Here is an 8,428-nt window from a genome sequence, read left to right as displayed (position 1 = left end):
CGACTCTTAACAATCATAGACAGGTTCAGATATTACAGGCTAACGATGGAACTAAACGACCCATTCATTGGTTACCATTTGCATGTTTCCAAGCAATACAAGGCCTTGTCCATATAAGACTCAAACTCACTGCAGGTCCAGACATTTGAATTGAGAAAGCTTCCTGAAGAGGTGGCGAAACGTCTTCAAATCTTGAAAACCAAGTCCAGTGGATATTTTTTGAATTTTTACGGAATAAACTACATTCTCATTTAAGATTATGTAGTGAAGAGAATAATACTGTTGTTAGTAATCCAAAAATATTTTTTGATGTACCAGTATGTTTACTTAAAAAACAATGCCCTTTTTATGACAAATGTGAGAAGGCCATGTCTGTCCAGATGGATCCTATTTTTGCCCACCCTTTTTTGTTGTTGTTAAATCATGAACACTGACCTTAACTGAGAAAAGTAATGAGGTTTTATTCTTAAATCATTTGCGACCTTATTGGTTTTCAATGCGCTTGGAGTAATTGTCCTACAGTGAAAAAACAACTCATAAGATTTACTTAAAAATATTGTAAGTATTTGCACACAAATGATTTAAGTAAAATTTAATGCTGCAATATCAAGTAACACTCACTTGCCAGTATCAAGTGAATTTTACTTTCCATAAGATGTAACAGTTGTGAAGATAATAAGCAACATTTACCTAATTACATGCAAGATATAAGTTAAATTTATTTAAAGAAATTAAGTAAAGTGTACTTTTTTTTCATACGCACAAACAGCATTTCACTCAAAATTTTAAGGTAACACAGAGAAATACAACCATTCACACACACACTCACTCATAAGGAGAATTTAGAGAAACCAGTTCAACTAAGAGTCATTTTTTTGTACTGTGGGAGGAAGCCGAAGCACCCGGCCAGAACCCATGCCTGGACAGGGAGAACATGCAAACTCCATACAGAAAGGCCCAGGGCTGGGAATTGAACCCGGAACCTTCTTGCTGCAATGCGGCAGTGCTACCAACTAAGCAGCCCCCTAACTGGATTCTTACTTTTCAAATATGCAAAAAAAAAATAATAATTCAAAATTCGTTACAGAAATATACTTATGTATAAGATGAAGAATATTAAACAACTTCTATGCACGGGTCAGAACACAAACAGCCACTTAAATTTTGAGCACAGGTATAAAGATTATGTATGCCTCTGTTTTCATTTTAAAAAAGGCATGTACAAATACAGCATTAATAGTAAAAGTTCATTATGTTGTACTGCATTAGAATTTGTACCCAAAAAAAGATAAAGTTGGTATAACTTGTTAAAAACAAAGACAGTATTTTATATACACCACATCCAACACAGATCTGGTAATATAGTACCTACTCAAATATGAGATAAAAATCTTACAAACCTACACACTTAAACGGTGCAATTTCAACATTTGAACCAGTCGTCCAGACTAGTGGACTTTTAAGAATGCAATCACAACATTAATGAAACAAAATCAACTAAATTAAAAATTAACAGCTTAAACTGTCTAATCATTCCCAAAGAAAAATAAAATCTCAACGAGATATTTGAATAAAGGTATCTGTTATATTTTGCAATATATACCTTATTTGGCAAAATATAAAAAAACATTAATGACAGGCAACCTTCCACTCAGATTAACTGGAACCCACTGCTAATTCTTGGCATTTGATGCTACATTTTGCTATCCTTAGATGACAAAATCATGACTGCATTTAGGAAAGCAACTTCAGCATTTATGAAGACTTCAAAAGTGTAGCGCAAAGTGGGAGGGTATGCCAAGTTCAGGCGAGCCAGCTTTTGCAGTACTGTTGCAGCCCTGCCAGAATGACTGTCATCGGCACTACCTTTTGTTCTGTGTGTGATCCTGTAACGTCTATGTAGACTCAGAGCAGAATCAGTCCTGCTGTGAGCAACAGTTCGCATGTGCCGTGCGTGTGTTTCAAAACGCTACATTTTTAGAGTAAAATTTATGTAGTATTTTTAGATTTATGTATATAATGCTATTAAACATTTAAATAGAATAAGGAAATCTAAGCAAAACTTACTTTCCCCAAAATTAGTGCTTTAAATAAAAACAAGGTTTAATTTTACTTCAGAAACTCTAGTTTTTAATTAACCTTAAAAATACAGAGTAGATATTATGACGAATATTCTTATAGAGTTTAGCGCACCAAAAAGTTTCTTTGTAGGAAGGTTCAGTTCTTCTGTTTACTAAAAAATGGCTCTAAATGTGGTCCACAAGGCTTTGAGGTTCATGTTGGTTCATGTTGGACAGATTGGTTTTCATAACCTGCAATTGGAAAAATCATCATTATTAGACAGTCTGTGGATAGGTAATCTTTTCATTTTACTTAGTTTGCTACTTCAGTCAAGTAAATTGACTTTTCAATACTATCTTACTTTTTTAAAAAGGACTCTATAGTTCAGTTTTTTTAGTTTGTTCAAGAATTTTTTTATGATTTTTTTCCCTTCCTTGATCTTTTTTCCTTTTATGTTGTTTTTAAACTAAATTTTTTTTCAAAACCTTTCTTCAAGCAAGTATTTAATGATAGTAATAATTTTGTACCAATTATAATTACTTCCTATTGAAGGTGGTCAAATTCTTACATCAGTGAGTCTTATTTAGCAGGCCGATTTGTGTTGAAATCTTGAGAAATAATATTGATTTATATGACTGGAAGTGTGCATGAATGTTTTACAATCTATTTAGGTATTTTGCAATTTCTTATCTAGGATTCCAAATAACTCCCAAATGATTCTAAGGTTGTTGTGTATTTTTATAATTTTCTTTTTCATCATCAATGTCTTTTGCCATATCGTCCATCTTTTGTTTACTGTGTTAATGCGGCATCTCATCGGTAATAAGCCAGAGTTTGTCTGATTACGATGATGTCCTAATTAGCTGAATAATGAGGGAGAGAGCTTGTTAAGGCTGCTAGCCAGATGAGAGAACACTTGATTAGATAATTATACCCATGTTTATCTTTCAATACTTATACAGCCTACAGTCCTACAAATAGAATCTATCTACTATAAATTATTCATAAAACGGTTTAGCAGAGTTAATGTGTCTATGAGGGAGAGGGTCAGAGAGAGTTGATCTTTTTGTGTTTTATGTACTACGCAAAAGTAGATTTTCTTGAAGATCCCATCCTCTCATTTGAATGTATGATCATTTGCATTAAATTGGGAAGTAAAAAGAGTCTAAAGATGTTTATTATGCTGACTTCTGCATAATATTTACAATACAGACCTAGGTATTCTAGGTTTTATCTTGTGGACAATCCAAAACGTAATTGGCAGTCCACCTTTCTTTCAATGAAATGTTGGTTTCTCCGTTAAAATCAAACCTTTTTTTTTCTATTTTAACATGCCGTTCACAATGAGAGACTCTTCCCACCTTGTGTGCGTCTGTATACAAATACACCTTTTGGTGCAACAGCAGGAGCTGCTTTTTGGAAGACGTCCTCCTAAAATTTTACAACTTTAAAAATGAAGGAGCAAAGTTTTGTAAGCAGAAAAACAGCTTCCCTGTACGTTTTGTTCAGGCAGCGAAAACTGGAAGAGCACCTCATTTTGTTACAAACCCAACTGTCAAAGTTGAAGGGACAAACAGTTGCTTTGCTATGCAGTTTTAAATGTGAGCAAGACTAGCACCCACCTTTAGAACCAGCTTTGTTAAACCTTATCTAAGCTCACTTTGGTTCTATTTTATTATCAATCAGAGACATTTTTTTCTGAATTTTGAAAAACTGGTTTATTTAACCCTGTAGATGCATATGCATGAGATTATATCAGTTTATAGTATGACCATTAAGAAATTATAACACTTTGAGCTCTTTAGCTAACATATTGATTGACATTTTCTGTCACTGTCTTTATTGAATCAAAATGCTTTGTTACAGGATTTTCAAACGGACCTGCAGAAAACCGAAGGAAAAGACGGTCTCATCCTACACATCATTGGTGATTAAGTTTAATGAAGTGTTATTTCACTGAACTGGAAATTTTAAAGAGATTTAAAGGGACACATCTGAGAAAGTGTAAATCTCTACCATTATAATCTTTCATCACTTTACAAGGATTTGTCTATGGTAATATAATGTAAAATTGCAAGACATAATAAAAAATGACTTCCAACAAGTTAATTATACACAAATTATTTGTTCTTTTAGCATAAAACAACTTTATGCAGCATAGAGATTTGGAAACCACTATGGCTAAACCCATGAATTGTTGTTGAGCAGAAATAGCCTTCCTGAGGTTTAACAAAATAACAGTGATTCAGAAGTTGAAGAATTTGAGTGGCATCCTCCTACTGTACAGCTGTTCTGATCTATAATTGGGGCCAAAGGAAGAGAAAGTTATTTTAAGTTTTTTTTTTTTTTTTAGGCTTTGTGTTTTTCTGAAGAAAAAAGCAACTTTACAATCAAATCAAAGGCTCTCTGTGAAAACACTTTTAGAATAACTCTAAGCTACTAAAGGCTGTGAAACTATCTAGAAACTAGTCTAAATGTGGATTTTCTGATGTGCTGCCACTATGCAGGATTTCTTCAGAGACTGTTTGGAAATATAGAATAGAAGAATAGAATAAAAAATTCTGGTGTTTACAGCAGCAAGAAGATTATAGAAAAAACAGTCACACACATATGGAGTTTAGAAAAATGTATAAGAATAATATAATAGTGAAGAGTTAAAAAGATAAACCATAAAATACTGTACTATAAAGTTTTTTAACAACTATATTTTTAACAACAATATACAATATATTGTTTTTTAACAATATAAAAACTGTGCACCTGGAGGTTAAATAACCAATACAGAGCTATGAACAAAATAGCAAATATCAAATATCAAACATCCATAAAAAAAAAAAACATTAAAATCCTTTGCTTTTGAGTTTGATTCAAAATTATTTTACTCCCTCTTTGCATAGGGCAAGAAATTATATTGTACATACATTCTTTAAGTCATCACACCCAAACAGTGAAAATCACAGACATAAAAGAGAGGCCAATTTTCATTCATATGTTAACAAAGTTAGATTAAATGTAGCCCAAAAAGCATACAAACACTATCCCCCTGGAAGTGAGGTGGCGGAGCTCCTGTCAAGTTGCGCATTAGTTGTCTGAAGCCTCCCAGCTGAGAAGTGATTAATAGTTTTGTATGTGCTTTGTTCTTGGATCCAAACAATCATTCATCATCATGAGGAAAGTCATGGGCAATGAATTATTTTTCAACAGGAAACAAAGAAAGTTATTTCACTAAACTAAAGCTTTCAACACTGCATTCAAAATAATGAATCATGGCATCAAATATAATGAAGAGGGATGTCCCAATGATATTTAGGGGCTTGACAAACTAAATGAAATTCTTAAAAAGCTGAAACTGTTGAGACTTTGGAAGTTTTAACTGCAGGAATAAAGACAGAGGAACATTTTATCTGCGTGCATTTTGCTATCTTTTTGTATTAAACTGCAACATAGTTAATAATTTGACAACTTTAAATAAGCTTAATTCAGATCAAAATAATGAAATCAAATAGAATAGAATATCTGAAATTAATGTAGATATTTGTTATAAAGCTGTTTCAAAAACAAGCAAGACAATATTTTAGAGAAATTATTAGAGCTAATCTCACCTTTCCTTATACATGAAAAACACATTCTCATGACCTAAGTGAAGTTTAGATATCCTTTTTCTGGGTTAGCTCCCTTAAAAGTTTGATGTGCTGCATCCAGCTGCAAAAGTTTGGATTTATTCTTCATTTAACTCCAGCATCTGCTTTGAACGTGCCTAACTCGGAGAGTATGCAAAACACAACAAGATAATAGGCCAAGGCAATCAAACATCCTGCATTTGCCCATTTTGCGATCGGAGCCGGTTTCTCTTAGAGCAACACACACAGCAGGACTATCTCCCCAATTCTCAGGCTTAGAAAGGAGAGATTTGTGCAGACTGAATATATTCTTTCCACTCTGGTATGAGGTTGGGTTTTTCGGTATACCAATACTGTCTTGAAACCGAGGTAGGTCAGCATTTAAAACGGTGCTATACTTGGTTGGGGCAGGCACTTGCTGTTGCTATTTCCATCATTGCAAACGCTATTTTTTGGCATTCGCATACATTTAACTTACCTGTCTGCAAGGAAAGCAGCAAATTCCTTTTTTTTATGTCTCCCAAAGTTGACATGGACCTGCGATGCAAATTTCAGAATCTTCCATGACTTCTGAGTGGGACAACTTGCAAAATAGCAGGGTTTTCGCTTCACTTTTATGTTATTCTTAGACATTTTTTCTAAGGTCCAAATTTGTGTGAGCATTTTTCTATAACCTTTTTGCTGCTGTAAACACCATAATTTCCCCGTTGTGGGACAATTAAGGGATTTTCTATTCTATTCTATATTCTGCATCATCCTAGAGAATCTGTGAATTTATTGTTTTTAATAAATTAATCAATATGATGAAAATTTTGTAGCGATGCGCTTTAAAATACAACTATGATGCTATGAAATAAAGTTGGTCCAAGAGACTAATCAGTAACAGTCATACAGTATTATTATTAGAAATTGATAATTTTTTTTTTATTTCAGGAGCCACAAAATTATCCTTGAACAATTTCATAAGGGCACTGGCTACTGTTGGCCCGTCTTGATCCATCCTTACTTGAAAGTCTGTAGAAACAACGTGGTGCATCACTTATTGGCTCTTTGCAAGCCATATGTCAGCGTACAAAATAATTAAATAAAATAATTTTTACGAAAACCACTATGTGAGTTTTGTGTTTTTTTGAATCCATGTGTCTTCATTTTGCACATATGTGACATTTACACATATTTAAACAACACGAATGATCTGAAAAACTAACTATACCTTTGGAGAAGCATATTAATGTTGGTAAAAAAAATGGAGTAAACAGTTATAGGGATGCTCACTAAAAAAAGATATTTTAATTAATGAAAAGAAACGTTTGTCAATGTTGTTGAAATGCCTTTATGCAATAAGTAAGTTCTATCTGATTTTTGGGTAGAGAGTATACTTTGTTTATGTTTTTAAGACAAAACTATTGAAAGTGGAAGATTGAAACACAGCTGCACTTTGATTGGTCAAAACTACTAATTAGGAGATATAATTGGACGTTTTTCGATATTTAATTTAAATACGTCATTATTTTGTGTCTAAATTATTATGTTTCTAAAGATGAAAAAAAACACATTTATTCACCATAAGGTTGTTATGTGAACTGGATAATTCATTCACGATGCCTACTGAAAAAAATAACAGTCAAATTGTTGACACATTGACTTTACATTTTACTGTATGCTGTGATTCAAAATGGAGAAGCTTATGAATGGTTCACCACCTTTGCACCATTACACCACATTCACGCCCACACTGACTCCTTACCTTAATAGGGAGGTCTTCAACAGGGGGTCTGCGATCCCTTGGGGTTCCACAGAGGTACTGCATGGGGGTTGTGAAAGTTTTGGTTGATTAGTTTTTTTTTCTTTTTATATTCTCCCCTGCAGTTTTTTCCACTAATTGAAATGTCTTTAAATCCACATTAACATGAATTCAACACTCTTAAGCAAACAGATAAATGGAGGCAGAAGATGTCTTTCAGTCATCAATGCACACATTCAGTGACACACAGGAGCTCTTTCAAGCTGGGCACCGTTTCACTCACAACACCTGTCCTATCAACCAGGAATCAGAATCTGAAATACTTTAATAATTCCAGGGTGAACATACTTTCGTTACATGACTTCATCTGTAATAGAGTGACTATAGGACCAGTTTGATATAACACAATTTCATACAATATATATAATTAGGGGGTCCCCACTCCATCTCACCATCAGTTTGGGGGTCCTTGGCCTGGAAAACGTTGAAGACCCCTGCCTCAAGAGATGAAAATTCAAAACCCCTCAAAGGGTATTCTGTCATTTCTCTGAGGTTTCCCTGGGATCTGAGTCATATCCACATCATGCAGCAGTCACTTCCCCAGTTAAGAAGGAAAATGAAAAAAGTGATCTATGACAGCAGGGATGATCGAATTCAGTGGTGATGTCAGGGCAGGAAAACTGACCTCAGATAGTACTCATGCAAGCAGACACAAAGAGTGACCATCACACCTAAAGAAGTATCAATGACAGGCAATTGTCAAAACAATAAGTGCAATGCCGATATGCTACTTAAATAGAGTTCTGTCAAAGTTCAAAAAATATCCACTGGGCTTGGTTTCCAAGATTTGAAGACGTTTCTCCACCTCTCCAGGAAGCTTTCTCAATTGAAATGTCTGGATCCACAGTGAGTTTGAGTCTTATATAGAAAAGGCCTTGTATTGCTTGGAAACATGCAGTTCCAGTATGGTGAAATTGGCACCTCCTGTTGCCTGTTGGCATGG

At 34.1% G+C, this 8,428-nt stretch overlaps 1 protein-coding gene across 1 annotated transcript in view; it reads right to left on the bottom strand.

Moving 5' to 3' along the window:
• LOC107084260 (protein phosphatase 1 regulatory subunit 29-like) overlaps nt 1-7,486 on the bottom strand; it is a 158,758-nt gene extending 151,272 nt beyond the window's left edge. The window contains exon 1 of the mRNA XM_015374014.1: nt 7,429-7,486. The gene's annotated coding sequence lies outside the window, so the exon portion shown is untranslated. The remainder of the gene's footprint in view (nt 1-7,428) is intronic.
• Nucleotides 7,487-8,428: the final 942 nt, after the last annotated feature.

This window comes from Cyprinodon variegatus, unplaced genomic scaffold, assembly GCF_000732505.1.
Source record: "Cyprinodon variegatus isolate N-32 unplaced genomic scaffold, C_variegatus-1.0 Scaffold96, whole genome shotgun sequence".
Taxonomy (NCBI): domain Eukaryota; kingdom Metazoa; phylum Chordata; class Actinopteri; order Cyprinodontiformes; family Cyprinodontidae; genus Cyprinodon; species Cyprinodon variegatus.
The sequence above is the reverse complement of the archived record's forward strand: the minus strand, read 5'-3'. Positions and strand labels throughout refer to the sequence as shown.